Consider the following 15467-nt stretch of genomic DNA (forward strand, 5'->3'; position numbering starts at 1 on the left):
ACACAGTGCACAGTTAAACTACGGAATTTGCTACCACAGGATGTAGTGATGGCCACCAATTTGGATGGCTTTAAAAGGGGGTTGGACAAATTCCTGGAAGAAAAGGCTATCAATGGCTACTAGTCTTGATGGCTATGTGCTACCTCCAGTACCAGAGGCAGTGAGCCTATGTACACCAGTTGCTGGGACACATGGGTGGGAGGGTGCTATTGCACTTATGCCCTGCTTGTGGGTTCCAAGTCGACAGCTGGTTGGCCACTGTGTGAACAGAATGCTGGACTAGATGGAACCTTGGTCTGATCCAACAGGGCTCTTTGTATGTTCTTCTGTTCTTCTGATGTGATAGAGAAAGTATGAATGTGTAGGAAATACAGGTAGGTCCAGTCATGTAATGAAGATAAGCAGGTTTGGTCGGCTTTTTTATATTTGGCTTCTAAACTTTGAATTTGTTATGAGATCCATGAATCTATGAAAGTAAAGTGCCAGCTAAAACTGAAACTGAGTATGAGTGACTATCTTCACTGAATCATACAGACTGCAGAACAAAAATCTCACCATCTGGGCATCGCTTGGTGGCTTCCTGGCCTTTGTGCTGTTTTTTCCCCATTCTAAAAGGTTGAAATGCCTCGCCTAAGGCTTAGTTAATGGCAGTAAGAGCTTTAAACTAAAATATGCTGGTATTTTTGGTATTTCTGGTATTTTTGGCCCCTTCCCTTTTGCATTTAGCATCACCCAATTTGCCAACCACTGAAATGCAGCCTCTGAAAGTTTCTCCAAAATGGGATTTGGCCCTTGGGCTGAAAGGGATTTTGTACCCTGCTTACAGGATCATTTTGGGTAAGCCACTCTTGCACAGCCATCCTACTTCACAGACTTGTTGTGAGGCTAAAAGGCCACTCTGAACTTCTTGAAGGGTAGAATACAGATAAAATATAAATCAAAGCCAGACAGAACTAGCCCAGTGAAGTTTGGACCAGATGTCTTTCATGACATTTGATATTCTATTATTCTATAGTACCTTTTGTAACTATAAACCAAAGAAACAGAGAAAATGTCCCATGATCCCATTATATTCTATGCACATTGTGGTACAAAGTGGTGCAGACTGTTCTGATTATGAAGGGGCATTATTCTTTCCTGATTGTAGTCTTGTTCTTTAAGTACTGGGATGTGTTGAGAAAGAGAATGACAAGGCATTCAAGTCTGTAATTAGCAGGCTTAAAGCAGTGTTCGCTAGAAATGAGATGCTATCAGAAATGGCTAGTGACCTCTTGCTAAGGAAGGACTGGGGATTTTACAAAGCATTCGGGGAAGCATTCTGAAGCATTTGGGGGAAGTGCAATCAAATGGTATGGCTGAAAAGAAGAATTTAAACCTTACAATTATGGCGCAAAAAAGAACCGCAGGACTTTTGTTAGTCTTAAGGCGTAGTTTTCAAAATGAAGCTTCATTTCTCTTCCCAATTGTCACCATACACAACAATGTGCCACTTATTCTATAGATATTTTAGATTTAGCAAAAGAACAGCCCAGCTACTACATAGGCAGCTTGATCTTGCACAAAAGGCAGACCAGCTCCATCACTGCATTGCCATGCTGGGGGAAAACCTTACACCAAATGAATAACTGAGTGACACGCAATTATTACAGGTACATGGATCTTGTATGACATGAAAGGGTGGCATTTTTCTGCTCAGCTGTAGACAGCAGACATACCTCCAGCATGGATAGTCTCTCTCCACATGTACCCTCCATGTGGACCTTCACATGAATTATGAGATCTTCTTCAGAGATCTTTCTTGGAATGCCCCCATCAAATAAGGTGGGAGGGTGGCTATGGAAGGGAGGTGGAACCCTGCCAGTGGAATGCCCTCACCAGAGAGGCTCACCTGGGGAAAGTCTTTGGCCTGTGTCATTTGGGCCCCAGTTGAAGACTTTTCTCAGGACTTTTAATCTGTGCTAGCTTTATGCTGTTTTTACTGTCTGTGACTTGTGTTTTTCTGCTGCGTTATACTTTAATTGTTGTTACTGTCACTGCATTTTAAATTGTTTAATTTCACGCTATGAACCACGCTGAGAACTCTGTTCTAAGGTGGACCTCTAAATAAAGACATACAGTAGATATCCATATAGCAACATCCAGGTCTAGAATTATTCAACCTGGCACTCATGTAATATATTTACAGTACACTATAGCAGGTACTGCTTCTCCATCAACAGATCCTCCTCACCAGAGAAGTAGCCTTTGGAACAGTTCTCCTTTTGTACGGCTCTACTTAACACCAATGGCAGAACCAGGAGATCTGGAAGGCAACAGGAAAGCCACAAAGCTGGTCACTAGAGAAGGGAATGTTGGATGCCACAGCTCTTTGAGCCAACACAGTGGGGCCAGCAGTGGCCCCAGGCAATGTGGGTTCATTACTAGTGTCTCCGATAATCTAGTGGTATGAGATGATGACAGGGGAGAAGGGAGGGGAGACACTGCTGACATACATAGTCCATGCTGCTTCCACAGTCCCACTGCAGAGATAATGTGGTACATGATTTGGTGCAGCAGCAGCAACTTTTACCATGGTACAGCTAGCTACAATGCAACATGCTTTGGTGATGGGTTGCCCGGATATGGCCTGGGGCTCAACAAGGCACCACTACTCTTTTCAGATGGGGAGAGATTGGCCTTGCTCTAGCTAATCTAGGGACTTTTTGTAACTCTTAAATTGGAAACCCTGGCTTTTAGCACATGCTGTTTCTCATGTTCTGTTTTCCTAAATAAATCTAACTTCTCTTTACAGTGAGCTTTTTCTTTGTTCCTGCTGTTCAAAAGCTCTTGCTTATCCCCAAATGCTTCAAACCACTTGGTGGAAGCAAATCATTCTTGATTTTTTGAAGAAGTGAAACAGGTAGTTCAAAAAGCCCTATGAATTACTTGAGAATTATCTAGCAACCCTTCCTATCAGTTATAGAATAAAAAACAAAGGGGTGAGATGGAAATAGCTACTCTTTTACAATGGAGCCTGTGGAATTTGTTTATTCTTTATCAGTGCTGACTCCAGGTTTTGGAGGGCCCTTGGACAAGACACCCTCCATGGGCCGCCTCCCTGAGTGAGTCTGCCTTCTCACCGCCATTGTCATCAGCAGCTATTGCTCCTCAACCTCTCTCATCTTTGCTACCACTTGCTTGCTTGATGGTCGGGCAGAGAGCCAGTGAGCAAGCAGGCAGTGCCATCTACTGCTCCTCCACAACTATTGTGTGAGCCAGAGTGAGAGGCAAGTGAACAAGCACATTCCAATTATGAAGAAGAGGAGCAAGTCCAGGGGGCTCTTGTCAGCAGGCCTCAGCAAGAGTCCAACCGTGACTACACTTAACACTGGTCTTGTTGCTTATGACTGTGAAAAGGAATCCTATAGCAGGTTTGACAAGTGTATTCTCATGGCAAGCATTCCTATGCGAAGATTCACATGATACAAATGTCTTTCCAATTTCTTACTGTGATATAGAAAAGCTGTGGTTAACATGTGAGCTGCATTCTCCAGTAGGGCTTAAACCTAACCAAGAGCTTTGGAAGACTCCCTCCATGCATCACAACTCACTGGCACAGTAGGCAAGACTGATCCTATTTGACTGCAAATTCCCGGTATGGAATACCCAGCACAGCAATGGATTCTTCCAGTTCCTTACAGGCAAACAAGGAGGAGACCACACTCCAGAAGGGCAGGGTGAACCAATATCACTTCAGGTACCTGAGGTGTGCAAACAAAGGCTAGGTTTTGTCTTTAAGCCTAAGCAGCAATACTTTCCAAGGGCCAGGCCAGAAGAAGAAATAGACATAGGTGGCCACAGAAGCTGAATATGGGGGTGGAGAGAAGAAGGGAGATGTTCTTGTAGTAAGAGAGTGTTTAGCTGCTCCTTGGAGCAATACTTTCTTCACATTTACAAGATATGAAGAGTGTTGTCCTCATTAAGGGAACTTGATTATTAAGATTGTGAATCTGAAGCAGAGATCTGTGGGTTTAAAATCTATGTACAGCACTGCAAAGAAATTGGTTTTTGTGAGGTAAAGGTTTAAGGTGCATTTATGTACTGTGTGTAAAACCAGGTCTGAAACTGAAGGGATTAACTAATGTGTATATTTTACTAAAGGTGTGTGCCTAAAGAGTGATAGAATGTAAACATGGTGTGCTGGTGGAGTGGCAGTTACTTTTATTTATTTATTATTTATTTATTGCATTTATACCCCGCCTTTTTTCCTCTTGCAAGGAACCCAAGGCAGCTTACATTATCCTCCTCCTCTCCATTTTATCCTCACAACAACAACCCTGTGAGGTGGGTTAGGCTGAGAGTCTGTGACTGGCCCAAAGTCACCCAGTGAGCTTCCATGGCCGAGTGGGGACTAGAACCTGGATCTCCCAGGTCTTAGTTCAACACTCTTGCCACTACACCACACTGGCTCTCACTTACTGTTACCATTAAGAGGGTAAGGTGAAACTAGGCTTCATCTTATATATGGGAAGTTGGATCAAAATTGGTACCATCTGGTACCATTCTAAAGATGTCTATTGGTCCTTAGTTTGAACAGAGGTGGTGTGATAGAATGTTGGCCACACCAAAGTTGATTGGCTGAAGGGTTCTGCCAGGAGAAAATATAAGAAGCTCTTGAAAGGCATCCGAGGAAAGTTTGTTTGAAGGTCCCACCGAGGAAGAGTGCCAACAGAAGAGAGTGTTATTGAGTATCCTCAGGGGAGCCTGAGGAAGACAGTAGCTAGATCAGGAAGCCAAGCTGAAACAGCCAAGGCAGAAGCAGAAGGTCTGCAAGTATGGAGAGGAAGACCCCAAAAGCAGGAAGAGTTGAGGCCTGGGTAAGCCAAGTTGGTGGAGATCTGAAGACAGAGTAAGCTGCTGGACCAGACTGAAGACTTCAAGGGAAGTCTGATAAACTGCAATAAAGTTCCCTTGTGGTGGTGGCTGGTGGCCCATCTGACTGGTGGGGCAATGAGCGGGTCAGCAGAGGTGGAGCCAAGGGGTCAGCAGAGGCAAAGCAGCCAGCAACCCATACTATGGTAAGGGGAAACTGAGGCACATGAAATTTAAGATCATGAGTGCAAAGGGGGGGCTATTATTATTATTATTATTATTATTGATGAAGAAGTGGCCCTCAGAGCCACAACATTGAAAAATGGGCTATTGACCCTAGTAGCAATCCATTGCAAATGGGGACACACAGACCATGACTTGCTGTAGCTGTCCAGAATTTCAGTCAGGAATTTTTCTGTCAAGAGATGCCAGGCATTGAACCTTCTGCATACAAAGTATATGTTGCACCATTGAGCTATAACCCCTCTCCTTTCTAAAACCCTTTAGTCATCCTGTAATATTCAGGTTGAGGGTAGTTAAAAAGATTTAAGCTAAGTCAGTGTGCTCCTCTGCACACCCATTTCATAAGGGTAGTGTGAGGAACAGGTCTTAATATTTATCTCTGTTGAGCCCATTTTATAGATTGCAGCTGAGGCCAAGAAACAATTATAATTGCCTAAGGAATGACGCCAACTCTACTGAAATGAAGAATGAACAGCCATTCAGTTGCAGTTATGAATTTATTTTGAGCATGATTATCTTCTGCACAAAATCCAAATGTTTCAAATTTGTGAAACCAAGCTAACTTTCCCTAGTGAGGCAAGTGAGGAAAGCTATGCAAAAAAAATTATACCAGTTTGAAGTTCCATTATCAGCAAAGAGAGGAGGAGAAGAATGCAGTTCTCAAAGTGCTGTTCACAAGCTTGCAGTATGTTATAAGCTCTAGTTACTGATAAAGAGCACTGCATTTTTAAACCATCAAATGCTGCCACAGTATATTCCTCCTCCTAGTATTTTTTTTTAAAAAGCCCAACAACTTTGGGCTAAACTTTGAAGCATTTTTAAATTTTTTTGCTATCCCTACTCCCATCCTGACTTGGCTTTTTCAGTACTTTCCACCCACCCTTCCTTCTCATTGTCCATCCTCTGTCCTTCTCCTGCAGCACAAAGCATCAGAGCAGATTTAGGCCAGGCTCAGAGGATGTACTAACCCACCGTGGATTGCATTCGGGAGTGGCCCACAATGGATTAGTGTGTCATGGGGGGAGGTGTTTTTCCCACCCACGATCGGTAAATTATTAATTTTTTATTTATTTGTGTCATGGGGGGAGTGGCAGTTACTTTTATTTATTTAATTATTTATTGCATTTATACCCCACCTTTTTTCCTCTTGCAAGGAACCCAAGGCAGCTTACATTATCCTCCTCCTCTCTATTTTATCCTCACAACAACAACCCTGTGAGGTAGGTTGGGCTGAGAGTGTGTGACTGGCCTAAATTCACCCAGTGAGCTTCCATGGCTGAGTGGGGACTAGAACCTGGATCCCCCAGCTCCCAGTCCAACACTTTTGCCACTATACCACACTGGCTCTACACCACACCAGTTACCCACCCTCGTTACCCACCCTCTGAAGAGTTGGTACAGGGCCCTCAGGGTGGGTTACTGTGTTGTCTGTCTGGCTTCCCAGGGGTAAATTTGGCCGCTCCATGGATACATCACAATGACCATAGAGTAGGCTGCCTAGAGCACCTGGAAGTTCCAGTGATGCTCTAGCCCATGCAGCTGAACTCTATGGTTGTGGTCGTGTAGTGATGGCTGGAGCGGCTGGCGCAACCCCATTCCTGCCATGGTGGCCACTGAGATATGTGGCTGCAGTGATGGGAGGACAACGAGGGAACCGCAGAGTGGGGATGGGCAAGGGAACCATACTGCCCGGTGTGGTTCTGTGGTCATGGGGGGTGGTGCACACTTTGTGGTTTTCCTACTTCTCCCTGAAGCGTGGTTCTGCTACCCACCCTCCCACTGTGATCATGTGAACTGGCCTTTAGATTGCAGTCTCAACCTATGCATTTACCACACCAGTTTGAGCTGCAGGTGAGTATAAAACCCCCAAAACTTTAAGGCAGCACAGCAAATAGGTTGTGAGCCTTGTGCTCAAGGCCTTACACAGAGAGAAAGGAGAAGACTATGACCGCAATAATGTCAGTTTATCCATTGTGCAGCCTGAACATGTACTCAGAACTGAGTTTGGTGGGGTTAGGACACTTAACTCTTCATATGATTGGGCTGTTAATAACTTCTCTCTTTATCCAACTAAACATCAGCACCCTGGCAATGCCAAGAAAGCTGCTGTGTAATGGCACCCCATTTGATTCTCCAGTTCACACCCCTTCTGCTACCTACGTAACAGGACAGTTACATGTAGAAGATGGTGACAAAGTTGCTTATAATATCTGAAGGACTGTGGAAACTGTTCTGTTCTTTTGAAGGCTCCATTACCCTCAGAGGCCCGTTTGCCTGGCATGTGGGAAAGGGCTTTCTCCTGTGTTGCCCCTAAGCTATTAAATGTGCTCTCAAGAACTACAATTGGCCCCCACTCTCTCTGACCTTTACAAAAGCTTTAAAATTGCATCTTTTCAGTATATGCGTAGCTTTTACTGTTTTTAATGTTCTTGCTTTATTGTTGCAAGTTTTATTGTAAACTGTTGTACCCCACGTTGCAGTGATATAGATCAGTTGCTCATCAGAACAGTCCCCATGGCCCCCAGCCCCAACGGGAGACCGAAGTTGCAATGATGTGGAGCTGGAACACCTTCTTTACAAGGAAGGGAGAGAGCACAGTTGGAGGGCGACTCCTGCCTCTGCCGCCTGACTCAGGCCTTCACGGGCTCCTCGCAAGCAAGGAACCCGTGAAGGCTTGAGCAGAGGCAGGAGTCGCCCTCCAACTGGGCACCCTCCCCTCCTTCCAAGGAAGGGAGAGAGCGCAGCTGGAGGGCGACTCCTGCCCTCATGCCTGTCGGTGGTTGGTGGGCTGCAATAGGCAGCAGTTTCCCCAGCAGCGCTGGCAGTGGCTCCCCCAGTGGCACCTGCAGCAGCGGCAGCCCCCTGGGTAGCGGCACCCCTCCTCCGCGGAACAAGGGCCGAGGTAAGGAGCTGGGGGCTGGGCAGCATGTTGGGGGGGGCAAAACAGGATTTGGATGTCCAAATCCCACTTCAGCTTTGTAGGCCGAGGCGAGTCGGGGCCCCCTGAATCAGCCCGGCTGAATCGGGCCCACCTCGGAAGCCCCAAACTGGCTTCTGAGTCGGCTTGGGTCAGGGGTGGTGGTTCATGCACAGCCCTAGAAATTTCTAAAATTAGAAATGAGGGATAAGGAAAACAATTATTTAGGGTGCAATACGAGGCATGCTTAGACAGAAAAAAGCATGGCTGGGCAATACTGGGAGTTGCAGGACTTTTTCTGTCTAAGCATGCCTAGGACTGCACACTTACCATATTAATTAAGTATTTTTTATTCTCCCTCTCCCTCTCTCTTGCATAATATTAGAATTTGGGGCCACTCAATGAAATTGATTGGCAATAGGTTCAGAATGAGTGAGGAGGGGCTCAGTGGTAGAGCACCTGCTTTGTATGCCAAAGGTCCCAAGGTGAATCCCCAGCATCTCCAGGTAGGGCTGAGAAAACTCCAGTTAGTGTCGACAATACTGGGTTCAATGGTCTGTCTTGATAGAAGACAGCTTCCTATGTCCTTAATGGACAAAAGGTACTCCTATTTAATATTACACATAGCTGGTTAATTTAAGGCATTCACTGCCACAGGATATGGTGACACCCATTAGCTGACTTCTTTTTAAAACAAAGAAAAGGTTGGATAAATTACTTGCAGTTAGGTCTGTCAACAGTTACTACCATAAAGGCTCCATATTCTGATGCCGCTGTGCATCAGATGGTGGGGCTTATAGAGCTGTATGCAATGTTAGTCTAACTTAAGTTCCATTCATTTCAATAGGTTTACCTTCAGTAGGGCTAACTTTGGATACAACCCATAATGGGAAGACACAGGCCCCATCTACATGAGCCTTTTACTCCAGGGCAGCTGTGAGTCGAGGTCCCTCAGGATAGACGATGCAGTCGCCACTTCACAGCCATCCGTGGTTTTCTCCTGGAAACTGTGGATTTCCAAGGTGGTGTTTTGCTGCGATTTGTTGGGTTTGCTGCCGGTTTCCCCATGGTTGTGGGCTGTCTGTCCCTTCCCCAAACCGATTTTGCATTTTGCAGTGGGCATGTTGTAGGCATGAATAGTTCTTGCGTTGTTCTGTGACTCCCCTTTATCCCCACCGTCCCTTTGCAGCTGCGCAGTTACAGAGGCACAGAGAGGTGTTTTCAGTTATTTAATCACACTTTCACACATTTTTGCAGCTTCATATCTTCGCAATGGTTGCATTTGGACTGAGTGCCCAAGGGCTGGGGGGTGGTCTTCGGGGAGGACCTTCTTTGCGCCAGCCACCATTTTGGAGCGATGGGTAGGCACATACCACTCATGCTTGTGAGTACGAACCATTGCGAGAGTTTCAGGCTGGGGAACTGACGAACAGATGGTGTGGAAGTGAAGGAGCACAGAACAACCAATTTTTAACTAACGAGGGGAGGGAAAGACACAACAGAACCCCTAAAATACAATACAGCCAATGAAGTGTTGCATCCCCATGCTCACAGGACTACACAGCTGCACATTTAAGTATAATGGCAAAAGAAAGGGGCACTGCGAGTCTTTTAGGGAAGTGCGCAGTAAATCATGAGTGTATTGGAGGGGATGCTAGTTTGAAGCCGCATTGCTGCACAGTTGTGATGGGGTGGGCGGTGAAAGCGGTGCCATGTAGATGGGGCCACAGTTGCCTTCGTTCTCTGCTTATAGACTTCGCAAAGGAAGTTAGCTGGCCACTACTGGAAACAAAGTGCTAGACTAGATGGGCTTTTGCCTCTTCTTATGTTCACCTACTCATTTGTAATATAGGGGTATTAATACTGACCAACCTAACAGCATTGTTGTAATAAATGCTGGGAAGGGAGATCATTTGAGCATTCAATCTGGGCTTTCAGTCCTCGTTTTGTATCATCATAAGTCATCATCAATCATCATCATCTCTCCTATTCCATAAAGACCCAGAAACATGTAGGCACTTGAATGCAACAGAGGAGGCAGCATTTGTGCCTTTAACAGTTGCACAGAAAAGGGAATGCTGGCAGCTTAACATCCAGTAGTAAGTAATTCTGTTGTGATGAACTCTACTTCATAATCTTAAAGATACTGGGGGACTGCCTGTTTTAGCATCTAGTCATCCTAACAAAGCAACATTTGAACATATTCTAGCATTTTACCTTTTTCTTGTAAGGTTCAGTATCGGCTGTCAATTCATCCCAGAAGTGCTTACAGTTGATGTCACACCCAGGGAGACTCAAATGTCAAAGCACTGATGTGAGATAAGAGATTTGAAAACAACGAGGCAGGAAGCAAACACTCTGAGAGAGGTTAACCACTAACCAGGAGTTTTGTGTGGCAGTCTTGGAATATGAGAGGACAAAGCTGGTTTTAGGACTCTTTGTGGAGTACAGAAAAGATGCGTATTTGGGGGCTGGGAGGACATAGAATGGCATCTGAGAAACATGAGCCATGCAGTGTTTTTGCACAGGCTGATTTTTTTTTTTTTTGCATTGTATTTATGAGGCAGTTATAGCGTATTACTTTTAGAGAGACAGTGATATTGTCATATCAAGTTTTATTTATTATTTATTTTATTTAATCTGTTTCTTAGCTGTCGTTCAAGACCACAGGGTTGTATCCAGTGGTGTTGTTTCAACCAGCTGATTGTGCACTGCTGTGTGACACTCTGGAGAGATTTGGGAGGCTGCAGCAGGGAGGAGGGGAAGGAAAAACTCTTGTTGTGCTAGTGGAAATCTGCTCGTGTCATGCTGAATTTAACCCATAGCCTTCCAGTGCAGTTTATAACACAAAGCCTATGTTGTTGTTGGAATGCATTAACTGCTTTTCATTATAAAATAATCCCAAAGCAGGGCACAAAACCACTAAAATGCAGTAAAATCATACCGCATTGACCAATAAAACAGTTAAAAGGGGGAAAACAGTAACATAAATGAGGCTGCTAGCCTATTCTTTCTTTTTTCCCTTTTGGAGTTTTTGTTTCAGTACATAGTGGTCCAGATCCAGTGACAGCCACATGCACTAAGGTACTGCGTGTGATTAGTAATGTAATGACCTTACACAGCAGAGCATGTATATATTTTCATTGTCATTGCAAGATGGACAAGTGCCATCCACACCATTCAGTGCTGGTGGGAATCAAATATTGTAGATTGCATCTGTGATTGCACATCTACATCCAGTCCTCTGCTGTACGCACAGTTCCTGATCCAGGGTCACTCAGAAACTACATGTAGTGCTTTGATTATTTGATGTAAGCATCCAGCCAGAAGACTCTGCATGCATAGCAGCTTGTTCAGTGTGACAAGTCCTGGCCCAGCCCATTTCTTGGCATGGAATTCCCCTGATGTACCACGAAGACTGTCAAGAATGCATGGGTAGGTTTAGCATTCATACAGATTTTAGCAGGACTCCAAATAACATTTTCCTTTAATTATTCTTGAATGAATACATTTGCCAATTTTTTGAGTGGATTAATGTTTGCTATGTGAGAGGAATTTTTTTTTTTTTACAAAGAATCATTTGGCAAATTTGCAAAAGCAAAATCCTGTACGGTCTGCAGTAATACTCTTATGGGGGTTGGTCTGAATGGCCTTTCATTGTCCCTTACAGCCTAGTGCCTATGACTGCAAAGAGATTTAGGGTGCAATCCTATGGCTGCTAGACAGTGTCTAGATGGCCATAGGATTTTTCAGTTTTTGGGAACTGAAACTTGGTTCCCAGAAACCGTGCTCCCCACCCCTCCCTTGCTGTCTTGTAGGCAGTTTGTCCCTGGCTCCGTGCTCATAAGAGCAGTGCAAAGCGGGTGAAAAGTGGGCATTCCTGGGGGCGGGAAGGGGAGAAATGCCATTACGATGCTTCCTATGCGCCATCTGGCCTCCCCACCCCACCCCGCTCCAACGCACCCTGGCTAGACAGCCAAAATTGGCCATCTAGCCACCAATGCAGGGCGGCCGGAGCACGGAGGGAAAGATCCTCTTCGTGGTCTTCCCACCCTGCACTGGATAGTCAGCTGCCTCAGAGTTCAGAGGCATCTGACTATCCCCATAGGATTGCACCCTAAGGCCCACTTTCAACTCTGTAATTTTTGATGCTAAGATTTTTGCAAGCAGAGCTATCAGTGTGGGTGCCTTGAGGCAATACTCTTAAGACATGACCAGTAACATTCTAGTGATGTGTTTCGATGGGTGCTAGAATGGCCCAAGAAGGCATAGGTGATGGGCAGAGGTTACTCATTTTCTTCCAGCCACTCAACAAATGGAAGGGGTGAGTGAGATCTGTGTGTGTAGCAGGAAGTCAGTCTATGCTAGAACTGGATCTGAAAAGGAGGTAGAGAGCTGACTTAACTTTCTGGAAGAAGTCCTATGCCAATATAGATTCCTCTCATCTGACGGGGAGCAGAAATTATTGAAGTGATAATGCTGTGGTGAACTCTCCTGTTATGCTCAATTCCTCTCTCTCTCTCTCTCTCTTTCTGTGTGTGTGTGTGTGTGCATGCGCGTGTGTGTAAATAAACCTTATATCACAGAAATGCCATACGTTTCTAGTGACCTTCTTCTAAGGGAATGGAATCCTGGGTAAGTGCTGGAAACTCGGAAATGTCTCACTGTTCAGAAATCAGGCGAAGTTGTGTGACAATACCACAATATGTTCCCTCTTATTGCGTATGCTGATACAAATATTTTTTTTCAAACTATGTGAGTATAGCTTTCTTTGCTTCTATGCATTACAACCTTATGAAATTAGATTATTCAAGCATTATGTAAATTCAATGAATATAGTGAAAGTATACATAGAGACTCCGAGCTTATAAATGTTTATGCAAAATTAAACTTTTGGTGGACACTAAGATTTTTATTGCATGAATCTTGATTATCCTTGAGTCTCAAATAGCAATCCTGTACTTGAGATCTTCTGGCTGAGAGGCCATAGGATTTGGCAGAAGCCTTGCTATGTTGACGTAACTTAATGTGCGGCCAGAATGAAAGACATATTGCTTGAACTGCCCAAATGTGCCAGTGCCATTAGCAGAATGGCAAAAATGGGGCAGAGTTGTGAGCCAGATGTGGATGGTATATGGGAGATATACACTGTATATCCTCCAGACCACAGCCATGCCCCTGTTGACAGTGCAACTTTACAGCAGCCCCAGACCTGGCACAAAGATTTCCCTTCCCATTGATTTCACGGGGGGGGGATGGCTACCCATGTTGACAATTGCCCACCCATGTTGTCACAACAGAGCATAGGATGTGGTGCAACTCAGGTGATAGGATGCACGCTGTAGGACTATCTCTCTTTGGCTCCATGTGCACACTTACAGCCATGAAAGGGGAACTTTGGTGTGTGGATTTGAACTACTTAGGTGTGTGTTTGTGGTTGCTGCTGTCTCGTTTTATGTCTTCTGTCCATTGGAGATGGGGTGGGGTGGAGGGAAAGTAAAATGCTTTCCCTTGTATGGGTTTTGAACCAGCAATCTCTTGAGCATGTTTGTGCATGTTTTAGCAGACAGCATCACAGGGCTCTGTTGGCTGTGCCTGGTTGTATGCATTTCTTCCTGGATCAAATTAGCAGTCTCTCACCACACAGCATTTAGGTGTTTTTTTGTTTTTTGTTTTTAATGTCACAGCACAATGTATAGCTTGGTTCTAAGTCCTAACTAGTCAGCATTCTAGGAAAGAAAGGCTGATGTCAGTGAAAGATAACTTCCATCATGCTGTGCATGCCTGAGGACATGCAAAGCACATGAGATAAACCTCTGTTTCTTCTATGTTGAGGTGGTGGTGATGTGACAGCCATGCCCCCAGTTTGGCCTGTGCAGATTGGCTCCTTTAATTGATGAGTGGTAACTAAGTAGGTATCATCTCCAGCTCTACCTCTGATGGGGTGGCTGGCAGTGTTTCCAGGGATGCTTGCAGCATGTCTGCCATTTTGGAACTTAGTGAGCAATGTGCATTTGTCCTCTCCTCTCATACTGGGTGACTATAGTATTTGGTGTCTATTCCACCGACATAGTGGTGGTGTATCTCTTTACCCAGTGTAATTGGTGTATAGGATTGTGCTGTTATCTACCCAAATATATTGTATATTTCACAAAAAGCCCCATTAAACATTATTCTATGTAATCAGCACTTCTGTTTCTCCTAGCTACCCAAATGTACTGGTTGCCCCACAGAAAACAAATGTGGTTGCACTGGGGAAAAGGTTTCACACATCTCTTATGCCATAAATATTAATCCCCTTTGATCTCTACCAATTCAAGAAAATTAATGAGGTTTTTGTGGGTTAGGTAGGCACTCATATTATACACTAGAACAAAGGAATTCTGTTAATGAAATTGAACTGACTTAATTAGGACAGAACAGATTGGGAGTTTCACAGTGTCAGTTCCATGTACATAGTTTACATTTTTAAAATGATAAAATAAGCTTTAACCCAAGATCAATAACCAGTTGTCACACTATGGAATGCTACATCTAGTATACTAAATCACATTTTTCATAGACAGTAGCTGATGCATTGATAGAGTTATGATTGAGCTGGTGTGGAGGCTATAGAGCATAGCCAAGTCATGTACTTCTTCGCAGGTGAGTAAGCACATGGCCAGGCAGCTTTCCAGCTGAGGTGCTTAAATATGGAAAGACTGATGTGTTATTATGTTTCCATGGCTGCATATTGTAGACTATTGGAAGAAAGAAGCAGTAAGGCAAGACATGAATGATGCTAAAATGATAATGGTATATACTCTATTTAGAAACAAAGACAACTATGTGGATTCTATTTCTAGCAATGATTGGGAAACCTCTCTCATTAGTGCCTCAGGGAAAGCATTTGCCAGAGTGATTGTGAGGAAACTTCACCAGCTTGCAATTCAAATGTCTCCTGACCTGAGGCATAATGCAGTTTTAGAATAAGAGTTGACAATGGATATCATTTCCTGCATGCTAGCTGTAAGAGAAATGCAACCACATTTGTAAAACTTACCAATACATCAGAAGAGTCTTCCAATGAGAGATCCTTGGAAAGATTCCCCCCCCCCCACCCGCAATACTTGGTTTTGGCATTTCCACAACAATATTCATAACTCTGTGCAGTTTTCTGGACCCAGACTCCAGTCAAGAGCACAGCTAAACTTGGCTGTGTCTTTACACTAAGTCTTTGGCATCTTTTCCCTCATAGAAGAGTTCTTTGTGCACCAGACTTTAGAGAGCAAGTTGTACTTTCCTGCTCATTTAAATGCCAAGACCAACACCTTGTTTTAGTTAGGGTACTGTTTTCTGCAAATGATGCCAGTCACCCACAAGTAAAGACAGCTACAAGACTTCATGGAGTGAGTTATCATGTGTGCGTGAGATGATCTCTTATACAATCAGTGTTAATAATTAAGTTACGGGGGAA

The sequence above is a fragment of the Heloderma suspectum genome, chromosome 3 (genome assembly GCF_057233095.1).
Source record: "Heloderma suspectum isolate Gila_16-S chromosome 3, 16-S_ref, whole genome shotgun sequence".
Taxonomy (NCBI): Eukaryota; Metazoa; Chordata; class Lepidosauria; order Squamata; family Helodermatidae; genus Heloderma; species Heloderma suspectum.